Source organism: Talpa occidentalis, unplaced genomic scaffold, assembly GCF_014898055.3.
Source record: "Talpa occidentalis isolate TD23 unplaced genomic scaffold, MPIMG_talOcc4v2.1 talOcc4.13, whole genome shotgun sequence".
In the NCBI taxonomy this organism is placed as follows: domain Eukaryota; kingdom Metazoa; phylum Chordata; class Mammalia; order Eulipotyphla; family Talpidae; genus Talpa; species Talpa occidentalis.
In genome coordinates, this window is record NW_023601322.1 from 72596529 (window position 1) to 72610542 (window position 14014).

Sequence of the window (14014 nt, forward strand, 5' to 3'; positions counted from 1 at the left end):
AATATTATACATGTGAGGGTGTTGTTGGGAAAAGATACTTACTTCAGAATATTTTGACTAATGTTTAAGTCCCCAGAGGCTTTTGCATTTTCCAGGAGACAGCTGTGTTTGGTTGCACCTTATACCACATTTATCTCTGAATCATGTGTATTTTTATCAGTAACACTATCACCAGAGCTGATGGGGTCCATTTCCTAGTCCCTGTGGGATCAGCCTTCTAAAAAACAGCATGTCTCCTGGTACAACACAAGACTGATCTTTGTTTGGTAGGCACTGTAGCTCCATTCCAGGATTCTAAAGTGCTCCAGTCTTGTGCCTGGGTTGGCAATATGTGCGTCTTTACCAAAAGTAGTGGCAGGTACCAGTCTCCCCACATTTAGAGGTACTCCCCAGGGCAAGCAACAAGTAGGATTTTGTGAGTTTCAGGGTAGAGACCTGCATATCTGAGGAAAAAGCCTATTCTGCTTCAGTTGTCACTGAGATGTGCGGATTGTGCTGCTATTAATTAGTAGGAAGAAAATGAATGCTTATATTTAAATTTCTTTCTTTTTAGTTGCTTTAGCTGGCTTTTACTTTACAGTACACACAAAGACTGTTGTCTTTAGGTACAATGCTTGCCATGTGATAGTGTCTACAGCCTTATTGATAAACTTACTAATAAAATTTTAGCTAACTTTTTAAGTATTTTAATTTCCTAAGAAATTTTCTTTTTTCTCATGTTGGAGAATCCCATAATTAAAATAGTAAAATAAAAAATAGTAAAATAAAATGAAAGATAAGTGCCAAATATGTATTTTTAAAGACCTTCAAACTTGGTCATTAATCAAACTTTTGTAGTTTATTTTACCAATTCCATTGGATTGTTGCAATTCCATCAATAATTTTACTATCAAAATTAGTGTTTTCTTTAGCCATTGTCCAAATCAGAGTTGTTATTATCCACTCTGTCATCAGTAATGTAACATACTAAGCAAATAAGGGTCGAGGAATATTACTGCCTCTGGTTGATGGTATCTGTCTGCAACACCTTGGGTATTTCCTAGTGTATCTATTGTGATACTTGAGAAGTTAAATATTTGTGTCATAAATTGGTACAAAGGAACTGGTTTCTCTAGAAGGGAAAAATGCTTTGTAAGACAAAATGATCTTACTCCAGAATTCTCATTCTAGTTCTGACACTGAGATCAAAGAAACAAAGTTACTTTGTGGACCACAGCTGAACTGTGGAGATTTTCCCAATTATTTATAATTCTCATGGCCTGAACCTTTAGAAATGAAGCTGCACTTAGCTACGACCAGCTTTCCTCCAGGGAGATGGGCCAGCAGAGTTCCCCAACCACTGGTCTTGCGCTGTGGTTCTGAGGGCTTCTCAGAGCACATGCACTGAGTCATTGATCCCTTCAAAAGAAGAAAAGTAAGAAAACGTCAAGAAACAGAAGCTCTCGGAGAGAACATCTACCCTGTATGTGCCTGTGAGTATGTGGACCTGCGGGTAAACATTAGTGTTGGGGACATAGGTTAATTTTGTACCTTTGAGACTGTAAGGTGTGAAAGTGTAGCTGTTAACACTGTTGTATACAAGTGAAGATTGGATTTCACATAAATCAAGTAGGCACTGTTGTTCAAAGATATCTGAAAATCTTAAGTCCATACCTATTTCAATGACTGCTGTTAATTGTAATTTTGTATAACTAGTTAATAGACTGCAGGTTATCTCAGTGAAATTTTATAATGACGGTGACAGCATTTAAGAAAATTGGGGCATAGACATATCCTTAAGAATATCCTTAGGATATGACAAATCCTAAGACCCTGGCTTAGTTGACCCAGGGTCTTTGAGTGCCAAAGATGTATGAATTCAGATATTGCCTACACAGATCTAAATTTTAGCTTTGTGTGCCTATGTACATAGATAAATTCACTGTGGCTCACAATACATAAGCAAACTGCCCCCCCCCCACCCACAGTTTGCACACTTCTCTTGTGCTTTTCAGCACTATTAGAAACTTACTTGTAAATCATTAAAATAGGGTAGTCACTATAAAATAGGGCATGTCCTGCCTTCTGCAAAATGATTGATCGATCAGTCACGTTCAAAACCCAGCATTTTCCAAGTTTCATCATAGAAAACAGTACATAGCTCTAGTTGACATGATTTGAGAGTTTCAGGAAAAAGGTTTACATTTTCTGAAACTGTATTTGATATGTGACTCAATATTGACATTTCAATTTCTACATGACTGATGTTTTGAAGGATTTATTGCCAAATAAATTTTGACCAGCATAGATAATTTTGACCGGGCATAGACAATATAAAGGGGAGTCTCTCAAAAATATCTTGTGTTCATTTTATTTAGAGTATATTGTTTGGATTATTTTAATGGGACAAGTTAGCGAAGCTTCAAAAAAACTCTCAAAAAATCTCTCACTCAAAAAAAAGACATTAGCAAATAAAAAGTCTATAATTTAAATTAATAAGGAATTCATCATTTTCTGTAAGCCTTTAATTTTTTGGCTATAAATATAAGAATTCAGGAAGCAGTATTACTGTCTTCTATCAAGGACTAAATGTTCAAAGCTATATGTCAATGCTTCTGGGCATTTCTATCATTGTCCATCTCCTTTTGAAATGCAAGGTAGTTACTTTTAACAACAACAAAAAACAATTATGGAATATAGGACTAAGCCCTTGTGGCTGGGATTTTATTAAAGCCATTTTTCCACTCCTAAACCCTGCAATTGTGCCTCTCACACCTCCACCCAACACCGGGATAACAAGATCCCCTAAGTACACAGGGAGCCTACAGTCTATTAAATATTAAAGATGCGGTTCTGAATCAACTAATTTTTGCCCTCATAATTTAGAACATAAAGTAGCTAATACATTTCATAACACTGATTTTTCAGGGCTTGACCACATTTTTAAATAGCATCCAAAGTAAGCAAAATAAGCAATCTTATCCAAAGTAAGCTGTTTCAGGAGTGTCTCCCATTCCAAACAAATTTTAGGGCAGAAATGGGAAAGGATTTTGTGGGATTTCATGCAGAATTAGTTTTGGAAAAACTACACTGCTGTGGATGAATTCTTCAGCGTGCATGGGAAGATTTGATTTTAGTTTGAAATATTTCATTGAGTAAGAGGAGTGACACTTCTACAGTTACAGACATACAGGTTGTCTTCATCATCAGGTATAAAGAATCACATCAGAATGGCCAATGTCATGTGGGTTTCTGTATTCCCTGGTACTGCTCCTAACCTGAACTCGTGAGCAGTTGCCACAATGAGTCAAGAGCACTCGGGGTCAATGTGGTGAAGTTAGTTTTAAAGGTGAGCAAAGTATTTTTCCATGACGCCTTCAGTATTTGGCTGAATGCAGAGTATGTTGAAGTGGTAAGTTGGTGAAAAGATTTTCATCCTAACCTTATTTGCACTTTTGTACACCACTGCTTGCACTAGCATCTTAGTGCAAATTTTAACAATTGTTTTACAGTGTATACACATTGTTAAACATAATTTATATAAAGATGTTTCTGTTTACCTCTATGTATTTTACAAAGAACAGCTACAATAGGTGGTTAAATGTTCTTGAATTGTTTGTATGTTATTTTGATTATGTTCTATTTTTTGCCCCCTATGAAACTGAGTGTCAGGATTAGAAAAATAAAATGCTAACCTGGTCTTTGAAAAATTCTCATGTCGAGTTCTATTCTTACCCAGTTATAATTTTCTTTTGCTCATTACAACTTTCTGGGATTTCAAAATCACAAAAAGAACACAACTTCCCATTTGCACAAGGATTCCAAGGAACCTCTGCTTAAGGCCTAATTTGCTCTTTAAGACTGAAAACAGGGCCTCCCTGGTGGTGCAGGGTTAAAGTCTCAGCGCAGTCAAGCTATTGCCAGCCACTGCAGCATGAATTTTATCTCCAGCTGGGGAGCTGACTCACATGACGCAGCAGGCCTATCTCCTATGCTGCTCACCTCAGCAGTGTATTTCAGTAGATCTGCCTGTTCTGCTCCCCACTCTGTCTCTGGTGAATCCTCTTACCCCTGGCACCTTTGGCCTATAGCCCAGTTCTTGATTGCATAAGTAAATAAAATAAATCTTTAAAAAAAAATGACTGAAAACAACTTCTAGGCAAACTGAAGTGAGACTTACATGTTCCAACACAGTTGAAATGTGAAAAATAAGCAAAATAAGCTGTCAGTTTGGCTTTATCTACATTCAAGGTTCTCTAGTTTTAGTATACATCATAATCTTCTGGAGAGCTTTGAAAAGAAAAAGTCACCAAAGACTGATTTAGTAGATCTCACCTTGGGGCTAGAGGGCAGGAAATGCAGTATTTATATAAGCTCCTGAGGTTTTTCTGTGTCAAAGTGTGTGGATTTTTCATGAAAAAACAGTATGTAACAACACTACATACCAATAACATTACATGATCAGTAGCCAGTGGAGGGAAAAAATGATTCATTTTATAAGATTCTCAAGCTACTTTTTGAGCCTTTAACCATCCCACTCCCGATATACAGAAAGAATATAAACTTTGTGTTTAGCTCTTTTTTTTTTTTTTTTATAGAGGCATGTTTTTTTATTTATTTATTTATTTATTATATTTGTTTGTTTTTGTTTATACATGCACTGGGTACAGTCAGAAGCGCGGGAGGGTGAGAGAATTCACCAGAGCCAGAGCGGGGAGCAGAGCAGGCAGAAGGGCTGAAGTACACTGCTGAGGGGAGCAGCGGGTGGCAGGAGAGGTCTGCGCACCATGTGGGATCCTCCTCCGGTGGCCGGGGAGCAGCCGGGGATCGAACCGGCGCCGCAGAGGCCGCGGGCAGCTTCGCAACCCAGCGCTCAACCGCTGCGCCACCGGGGAGGCCCGTGTTTAGCTCTTTTAACATAACCAAATCATGTTTCTTTTACAATTGGACCCATCAACAGGTTATCGACAAATTATCTGAGTTGAAACTAAAAAGCAGAGAATGGTGAATGCACTGAAAGGATAAAGGAAAAGAAAATTAAGTCCAGTTTATGTAGTTAATGTTCTTAAATTTACTTCCAAAAGCTTTTATTTGTACTGAAAGGTACAAGAAATGCAAGAATTGTGGTGCACAGTCAAGGTGAAAGGTAGGGACATCCCAGGAAACATGAAATCTGGGTGGTGGCCGCAGGCCTTCCACTGAAAGATGAGAAAAAGCTGAGAAACATGATTGAAAATAAACGTCCTAACACAGGCCCCTTTTCGCCTCTAGTCCCTTATACAGGATTCAACTGGGGATTCAATTAAGTGGCAAAGATTAGGGCCTATGTTTACAAAGCCTCTTCACTCGATTTATTTAAAATTAGACACCAAACTCAATGTTGGTGCCTATTATTTAGTAAATAAGCCTTTGGAATGTGGATTTTGATTTGGGAGATTATGGAGAACAATTTAGTATGTTTGATGAAAGTCACCATGACTTCAGGGGTGGCAATTTGCCACTATAAACAAGTATATGTTGCAAAAAGAAACTGAGTTTTCTTCCTGCATTGTACTGAAAGGGTTTGGCTAATGGGTAACACAAAAAGCTCTGTATGAGCCATATTTTGTGCTGTTTAAAGAAAGGGACAAAATAACTGCAGGTGAGGTACAGGTGAACTGAGAGAGAAACACTTGGGGGTTAAGACAGATTTTTGTTCACTGTTTTCTTGAGCCAAAGGGAACCGAATGTGACATCTGACAGAAGTATAGTCCCATTTCATGCAGGATTAGCAACATTTCTGAAACTAGAGCCATTACAAACATTACCAAGTTACACTGCCACCTTTAGGGTTCTCACCTAGCCCTCCGGTTTGGGCAGCAATCTCTAGACATACCTCCCATGTGGGAAACCAAAGCAGATCTGCAGACTAGGGAAGGCAAGTTGACTTTCTTCCAGAGACTAGGGGCTTCTCTTTGAAGAGACTGAGGGCCAAGAGCTTCTCTTTGGGTCTGGGGCCTAACAGAAGAGCACTAGCTCTGCTGTGAGTGTGAAGCAGGTGGGGGCTGGTCGGTAACTCAGGACTGCCCTGTGCAGGGACATGTCCCAGGCAATGCAGCTTTCTCTCCTGACTGCCTGGCAGCAGATGGCAGGACATGAAGCTATTTAGAGAACAGCCTGAGTTTGTCTCCACCTCAGCTTCTATTGGGAGCTGGGCTCAGCTCAGAATCATCAGTGCTCTGGCAGAGAGTGGGTAGTGCATTCTCTGGGGTCTCAACTGGCCTTCCTTCTTGCAGATCCAGAGCCCTGACCCAACCAACTACCTGAGAACTGGGCTGCCTTTGCCCATCACCCCATATGCAGGTGCTCTGTGGGGCAAAAGGGGCAGCACCCTACTCGCCAAGGTCTCTTTTTTATGTCTCACACAAAGCTTTACATACAGGAAACTTAGCACTAGGCACTTAGCTAGTATGCTGGGGTTAGGTTCAGATTAGGGCACTTGGCCTCACTTTCCATGCATTTTTCCTTCAGTCGGTTCTTGTTCAGAGTATCATTTGGAGCTCTTAAATATTTACACATTTCATGTATTTCAATTGTTATCTGTCATTTTTCTTTTTGATACTCAAGTTTTTCCCTATTTGGACAGAGGAATCTTTTTCAAGTTAGCCCCAGTTTCCTTTTGACATAACCCTACTAGTCCGATTATTTCCTTACTTTCAAGCATAAAGTCCAGTCCAAATAATGTGTTTAAATATCACTTTAAATAATTATTCTCGGGCCTCCCTAGTGGCACAGGCGGTTGAGCGCAGCACTGTGAAGCTGTCCACAGCCTCTGCAGCACAGGTTCGATCCTGGCAGGCCGGGGAGATACCACATGGTGCGGCAGACCTTTCCTGGCTCACCCGCTACTCCCGTCAGCAGTGTATTTCAATCTGCCTGTTTTGTTCCCCACTCTGTCTCTGGTGAATCCTCTCACCCCCTGGCCCAACACCTCTGGCCTATACCCCAGTTCTTGTACATATAATAAATCTTTAATAAAAAATAATTACTCTCTGTGGTTAGGTCACTCATGTGATACTCATTTTTGTTAGCTTTCAATTTTTAAGAATTGCTTTTTCAAATTTCATTTTCAAATTATATAGAGTATATGCATAGTTTCAAAGTTGGAATTATAAACCAAGGCTTATTTAGATAGGTCGAGTTCTTCCATAGTCTCCCCTTTTCCAGAGGTAACCATTTTTATTAGATTTGGTATATTCCTCTACTTTTTCAAAATGTTCAGTCAGTAGGCATTTCCTGAACATATGCCTGCTGGGGACTGGCAATGCATGACACAATGGGGTGAAATCTGTCCAAGGCACCAAGGGAGAAGAAAGGAAAAGGCTCCCCAATACCACTGAGGTTTCCAGGAAGGAGACACCAGAGCTGGAACTGAAGGCCATGAGAAGAGGATATTTTAAGTATATAGCTCAGCAAAGACAACCATGGAGGCAGAACAGGGCACTCAGCAATTTGGGGGGCAGTAAGAGTACACAGCCTCTAGAGCACTAGAAGGAGGTGAGAGTGGAGGATGACAGGATAGCATGAGGCCTGAACAAGGGTAGAGGCAAGAGAGCAAGGGCGCTCTTCCCCCATCTTTCAGCCTGTTTCTCACTCATAATGTGAAGTAGGTTTTATCCAATTGCAATGCTAACATTTCATGATGTCGACAGTGTTTTCCAACCCATAGCAGTAACTCACCAGGATAGGTGAGTTACTGCTCATAGGACCATCTAGCTAGACATGTGTCCTCCAAATGCCACACTGACTATGGAGCACGTACCCCAGAATGTGGACACTGACAACAGGGAAGATGCTGGTTCAGAGTAAAACTAAAAAACAGGCCCAAACCGTTGAAAACAGCAGGTTTGCCACCCTACAAAGCACCTGGCTCAGCACTGGGGTATGGGACTCACAGAGGACCCTGATGGGAGGGGTAGCTGGCCAGCCTCTGTCCCCTCTCTCCACGAACTTCTGACCTGGGCCTGGCTTTGCCTGAACTGTTTGGGGATCTGGTGGTAAAGAACAGAGGAGGGAGATACCCTACATTCTGAACCTCTAGGGAAGTGCTGAACTTGAAAAGCCAGGCGGACAGGGTATCTTAATTCATCAGATAGCCCATTGGCCACCAGTAAACACAAGACTGGACTTGATCTCTGTGGCTGCAGGGCTCGAGTGGACTAGTGGTGGTATCAAGTTTTGAGGAGACATGTACAGTTAAATTTAAGGAGATCTTTCAACACAATGTCTCAGCACTGTTGCTTTAAAAAGAACAGGCTGACTGTCACTGGCATTTGGAGGCTGTCCTAGATAAGGTGTCTGGGTAAGATGAACTTTCTTGCCCTCCTCACACCCTGCAATCCTATCACTCGAGCAGCAGAGCAGGAATCAGGATTGTGGTGCAGGTTGGGGCCAGTCCCACAGCTTATCTCAACTAGAAGGAGGTGCTCCTGGAGGGGAGGGGGCCCCAAGATTTGCATTCTTCTTGAGCATCCCCTCTAATTCCTGATTCCGCTGTGTGTGTAGGGGGCGGGGGTGTCACTGTCCATTTTGATACTAGCTCCTCTGTGAGTCTCCCAGTGGATGAGTGGACATCAGCCTGCCCACCCAGCCTTCCGCCCATGGCTCCTGGGCTTCCTTCTGGAAGCTGACAGGCATTGATATTTAGACTGCCCTCTGGGAAGCAAGACTTTGTACACCAAGCACCTGTCACTAAAGTGGACAGTCACCCAGATCCTCCAAATAGCCAATGGGATCCACAGATGAAAGTTTATTTTGCTGAGTCACTTTTCCCCTTTGGTTTCACCTACAAACCCTGCCTGCTCTCCAGACTCACCATTATTACAACACTCAATGCTAGCCATGGACTGTTTCATCTTGCAAAAGCGGGTGGGTGACAGGTCCTTTCCAGCTACCTGCAGGCTCTTAGGTAAGGTTTTAAGTGTACAGGGTGGACACAGAAAAGGGACCCAAGTAACCCACAATGCTGACAAGTTGGGAGTTTTCCAGGCCCAGGTGGCTGACTTAGTGACAGGTGTCATTTGAGCTGCTTCCCTGAAGACCACCAGGTGCTGATAACTGGTTCACCCCAGTCCCTGCCCTGCCCCCAGACCACTGCTATCCTGGCTGGATGTTGGCAGGCCCCTGAGAACATGTAAACAGACAGACAGGGCTTTGCAGGCTCAGATTCCAGAAAGTGACATTAGTAAACAAATCCCTCTGGCCTCCTGCCTCTGGTCAGTCTGCCAGTGCTAGAGGTTCTCAGACCAAACCCACCGCCTACCTTGTCCTCCACTAATGCTTTCAGGGGTTCCTCACTTGACCACCTCATACCCATGTCCACCTTGTGGCTCTCAGTCACCCTGCATGGTGGGCCCAACAGGCACTTTCAGCCTCTTTCACACGAGGAAGCTGAGACTCAGAAGGGGCCAGAATATAGGTTCCACATTATCTTGAGGCCCACAAAATTCCATTTCTAGTCACTTTCTCCTTCATAATGCATTTATGAATGAATTCTCTGGGTCTGATACTAATGTAAGCTGAGGATGGAGGCAAGAACAAGGCAGGTCACCCACTAAACACAAGCTCCTAGATCTGAAGCAAGCCCATCCTGGAATTGCTATTACCCAGAACACAGAAGCCCCCAGTCCTGTTGCAGGGCCCAGGACACATCCCCAAGCCTAGAGGTTCGGGAGTCATGGGTGCCCCAGGAAAGGCAGAGGCCCAAAGTGATTTTATTTATTTATTTTTATTCTCCTGATGCCACTGCTGTGACTTATTTTTAATGTCTTAGAATGACTTCTTTTTTGCTCAAGATTATATTTGTTGCTCTAAAAAAAAAACCGTTGTATATTATTGAATATAGCAGGGTTTTTTTCTGTACAGGATTTGTTTTCAAAAATTGTGGCCAAAAAAACCTGTAATATAAATTTTAGCCTTTCAACAATTTCTAAGCATACATGTCTACTGCTTTTGTGCATCAAAAAACCCTGAGCTGGGCCTCCCGGCTCAGGTGGCGCAAGGGGTTAAGCACAGCACTATGAAGCTGTCTACAGCCTCTGCAGCACGAGTTCGATCCCCGGCCAGCCAGGGAGCTCCCCACATGGCGCAGCAGACCTCTCCTGTCTCGCCCGCTGCTCCCCTCAGCAGTGTATTCCAGTCAGTCTGCCTGTTCTGTGCCCCACTCTGTCTCTGGTGAATCCTCTCACCACCCACCACCACCACACCTCTGGCCTGTACCCCAGTTCTTATATGCATAAATAAATAAATCTTAAAAAAAAAAAAGGATCTTAAGGAGGATATTCAGAGTCTTTGTCTCCTTAAAAAAAAACAAGCCCTAGGGCCTCCCCGGTGGCGCAGCGGTTGAGCGCTGGGTTGCGAGGCTGCACGCGGCCTCTGCGGCGCCGGTTCGATCCCCGGCTGCTCCCCGGCCACCGGAGGAGGGTTCCACATGGCGTGCAGACCTCTCCTGCCGCCCGCTGCTCCCCTCGGCAGTGTACTTCGGTCCTTCTGCCTGCTCTGCTCCCCGCTCTGGCTCTGGTGAATTCTCTCACCCTCCCGCGCTTCTGACTGTACCCAGTGCATGTGTGAACAGAACAAACAAACAAACCAGCAAACAAATAAATAAAGCATGCCTCTATTAAAAAAAAAAAAAAAAAAAACAAGCCCTGAGTCCCCCAGCCTAACTCTGTACTCACCAATACCTCCTACCTCTCTGCCCCCAGACCCCAGCAACCACCACTCTATTTCCTGTTTCTGTGAGTCTGACTACCTTAGATACCTCATATAAGTGGAATTATTTCACTGAGCATAAAGTACTCAAGGTTTTTCCATGCTGAGCATGTGTCAGAATTTTCTTCTAATACAGGCTGAGTAATATTCCACTGCATGTATTTACCACCCTGTCTTCATCCATTCTCCTACTGATGGACACGTGGGTTTCTGCCCCCTCTTGGCTGTAGTGCCAACCAACTCCTTAAATGCTGACCTGAGACAGTCAAGAAACTGGAAGAGCTTAGGGAGGAGGAGCTCTGAAAGGACACCTTGGAGCTCTGTTCAGCCTTGGGTTGTGATGTGAGATGCAACAGGGGCTGCTGCAGCTAGGAAGGTTGGGCTCTGTGTGTCCCGGCTCATGGCTGCAGCCCCCTTTCCACTGCTCCCTCATTGCAGGCATGAGCTGTCAGGAGGGTCTCAGATCTGCTCCAGTTTACACAGTGTAAATTGTTCACCAGCACCAATCCTTTGCACTAGGCCCCCCACAGGAATACCAGGTAGAATACTGGATATGACATTTGGAACATACATATACTGAGGAAGACTTTGTCTCTTGCCTGAAATTCTAATTACACTGTATCCTGTGTTATTATTTGCTAAATCTGGCAACCCACCCTTCTACTCACTGAAGGTCTCACTCGCCAGCCAGCACCAGAGCCTCTGCAATCTGACCCAGGTTCCCTCAGATAGAGCTGGAGTGGGCACTTCTGAACTCCAGTCTGGCATGGTGCACCCCCTGCTGTACTGAGCCTGCTGCTCTAGTCACCTCTCTGACAGAGCCGCCACGCGTTCCTCTTTCCCTTTGACTCTTGGCAGTGAGTCTGCCTGAACCTCAAAAGGCTGCCCTAAAATCTGTATTTTATAATTGCCTTTTCTTCTATCAGGCATCTCCCAAATGTTTACCCAGAAGCCTCTGCCTATCTCTCATCAAGGGAATGAAGAATGGGAAGCTAAGGTTCAGCCCTCATAGTGTCAAGGGGTTGACTTTTTTTTTAAGATTTATTTATTTATGCATACAAGAACTGGGATACGGGCCAGAGGTGTGGGGAGGGGGCAGTGAGAGGATTCACCAGAGACAGAGTGGGACACAGAACAGCCAGAATGACTGAAATACGCTGCTGAGGGGAGCAGCGGGCGAGACAGGAGAGGTCTGCTGCACCATGTGGGTAGCTTGCTGGCCGGGGATCGAACTTGTGCTGCAGCGGCTGGCGACAGCTTCATAGGCTGCATCTTAACCCCTTAAGCCACCAGGGAGGTCCAAGGGGTTGACTTTCAAGGATGTCCTCAAATATCCAACCAGATGAGGTTGAAATGTTGGGGGTTGTTCTGGCAGGGGGAGTGAGGGTAGAGACTGCTTTGAGCAAACTGCCTCTCCTAGCTGTGGTCAGTGGCACCTCTGAGAGATGTGAAAGCCTTATCTCCCAGAAAAGGGGTCTTTGCTGTCTCCTCTGACAGTCTGGGGATAAACAGAGGTGCAGTGAGAGACTGAGGATGGCTCAGCAATACTCCCAGCCAACTCACCCTTGACTTCCTCTCTTTGTATGCCAGTTTCCAGAAAGCAGGGACTACATCTCCTTGGCCTACCCACCCCAATCTGGGCCTACCCACCCCCAGCAGTCACCAGCCAATGCCTTATTCTCCCAGGAGGCCTTTTGTCCCTTAACTGCCACCTGGTTGCTGAGGGCTGACAGAGAAGAGTCTTTTCTAGGCTGGCTGGCAGAGTGCCAGGGGGAGGGAGGTGCTGGCATGTAGGGGTCTCAAGGAAGACCCCGAACAAAGGAGGTTTGTGTTCTGAGGCTGTTATAGGGCAACCCCGATATTGAACGGGTTGCCTGGCTGTGGGTCCTCACCCACGTGCTTACAAGGGACTTATTAATACTCTACTACAGGCATACACAAAAGGTTAATAAAAGGTTTATTTACAAGAGAAAAGGAAATAAGGAAAATGTACAGCTCAAGGAGAAAATAGGGAAATAAAGTCTTTAATGCGTCCTACCGGATCCGCCGACCTGGAAACCCAAAAAGCACTCTCAGAGCTGGCTGGACACTGCGAGCTGGCGGAGAGCCAAAATGGGGGGGGCCCTCCAAAGCCCACGTGTCTGGCTTTATACCAACCTGGTTGCTTAACCCCACCCTCAGGTCCCAGCCACCTTCCCTTTGGTGGTGATGGGATTTGGAGTTACCAGTGTCTTTGGCTTTGGCCTGGGGTGGGGGTGGAGTCCATAAAGCCTGTACGGAATTAGCTTTAGGACATCCTTTTCCCCCTAACAATTCTGGGGAACACATGGTTGGCCCTGGCCTAGTGGGCCTCGGCACTGGAGTTGGAGGCACCTGAGCTGGCAGCAGATGGCGCCCCAGGCTCTCCTTTGCAAAAGTTTAGCAAAAATGAGAGTACAGGGCCTGCAGGGGACACCTCCACCCAGCAGCTCTGCACTCACAGGCAGCTCGGTCTCAGTGTGTGAAGGCACACTGTTCCGGGATTATCTGATTAAAGACTGTCTCTGTCTTGGGCCTGACCTCTCCATGAAGGACATGTGTTCATCCTGGTGTCCTCAGTGAGTGCTGCATCAATGCAGGCAGGACGGCTGGTGGGGAGGGGGGTGGGACAGAGGGTGAGTGGACACTCCTCTCCTGGAAATGCCCACACCTAGCCTCCCCTGGGATTTCTGTGCCATTGGCTCATTCACAATTATTTTAGATTGCTTAAATGTTTAAGTGATTGTATTTTGGATGTAATGCAGTAAATAAAATATCTTATGAACTCATTTGATCTGTTTCTTTTTACTTTATAGACATGTGGCTACTAGTATCACGTGTGTGGTTCACACTATTGACCACACTATGACCCTGAGGACCTTGGCCTCACCTGCCTGACACTCATTGGCTGGGCCAGCTCTGCAGCTGCTGGTGCTGCAGTGGGGGCCTCACTCTCCTGGAACCACTGAGGACACGCGGGCCTGGCTTTGGCCATCGAGGAGGGAGAGGCTGATGTGTCAGCCCTGGGCCAGGGCAGCTGGCCCAGACAGCTGACAGTTTCAAGCCAAAGCTAGGTGGGCTGACCTCACAGGAACCTCTCAGGCCTCTGATTTCTACCAGCACCTTCTGCAGACCCCACAATTGAGGAAGAAAGCCTTTCCAACTCACAGCTGAGCTGCTGGATCCCTGGAGGTGTGAAGCTGGAAAGAAAACCCACATTTTCATCAATCAAAGTTCCTTGGTTCCCTCAGCAGGATATGGCCCATTA

The 14014-nt window shown here is 44.9% G+C and overlaps 1 protein-coding gene across 1 annotated transcript in view; it reads right to left on the minus strand.

Moving 5' to 3' along the window:
* Positions 1-14014, minus strand: part of SEC24A (SEC24 homolog A, COPII coat complex component) — a 109907-nt gene that overhangs the window by 95093 nt on the left and 800 nt on the right. The window lies entirely within an intron of this gene.